This window comes from Eimeria mitis, genomic scaffold (assembly GCF_000499745.2).
Source record: "Eimeria mitis Houghton genomic scaffold, Emh_scaff957, whole genome shotgun sequence".
Taxonomy (NCBI): domain Eukaryota; phylum Apicomplexa; class Conoidasida; order Eucoccidiorida; family Eimeriidae; genus Eimeria; species Eimeria mitis.
Genome location: NW_013577066.1, coordinates 10,324 through 11,586, shown reverse-complemented (window position 1 = coordinate 11,586; position 1,263 = coordinate 10,324).

Here is a 1,263-nt window from a genome sequence, read left to right as displayed (position 1 = left end):
CTAGCTAGCTGAATAGAAAAACAGGCAGCTAGCTAGCTAGCTAAATAGCTAGCTAGCTAGCTAGCTAGCTAGCTGTAGAGCTTGAAGGCGATACTTAACACCAGATACATGAGAATAGCACCCACAGAGATACACAATCTGCTGCTGTCGTAGCTACTGTTGCTGCGGCAGTTGCTGCAACATATATATGCTGCTGCAGCTGCAGCAACAGCTAGAGCAGATATCTTAAGGAAGAACCTAGCCAGACAGCTAGCCAGCTAGCTAGCTAGCTAGCTAGCTAGCTAGCTAGCTGGATACTTAGTTAGCTAGGTGACTGGTGACTATGGCTAGCTAGCAACTCAGCTAGCTAGCTAGCAACTCAGCTAGCTAGCTAGCTAGCAACTCAGCTAGCTAGCTAGCTAGCTAGCTAGCCAGCCGCTTGGCCAGCTAGCTATCTCGCTAGCCACTTAGCTAGCTAGCTAGCTAGCTAGCTAGCTCTCTAGCTAGCTAGCTAGCTGCTTAGCTAGCTGGCTAGCTAGCTAGCTAGCTAGCTAGCTAGCTGTATCAGCACTCTGCGGCGATTTTTCTCTGAAGGGCGGTAACCCGATCCCCTACACTCAACGCCGTACCCTACAGCAAACAAAGAAAAAATAAAAAAAATAAAATAAAAAAAATAAAAATAAAATAAAAAAAATAAAATAAAAATTAAATAAAATAAATAAATAAATAAATAAAAAATAAATAAAATACTTGTGTTCTGCTTCTTAATCTTATACAGCCACACCAAAAACAGCAAAAAAAAATAAATAAAACAAATAAAAAACTAAAACAAAAAAAAACAAAGAAATAAACAACTAAATAAAACAAACAAACAAATAAATAAATAAATAAATAAATAAAAATAAATAAAAAATAAATAAAAAATAAAAAAAAATAAAATACTTGTGTTCTGCTTCTTATGGAGCCACAAAAACAGCACAAAAAATAAATAAAATAAATAAAAAACTAAAACAAAAAAAAACAAAGAAGCAAACAAACAAACAAACATATAAACAAACAAACAAACAAAGAAAGAAACAAAATAAATAAATAAATAAAATAAAAAATAAAAAATAAAAAATAAAATACTTGTGTTCTGCTTCTTATTCTTATGGAGCCACACCAAAAACAGCACAAAAAAATAAATAAAATAAATAAAAAACTAAAAAAAAAAACAAACCAACAAACAAACAAACAAACGAACAAATAAAAACAAATAAATAAATAAACAAATAAAAATAAATA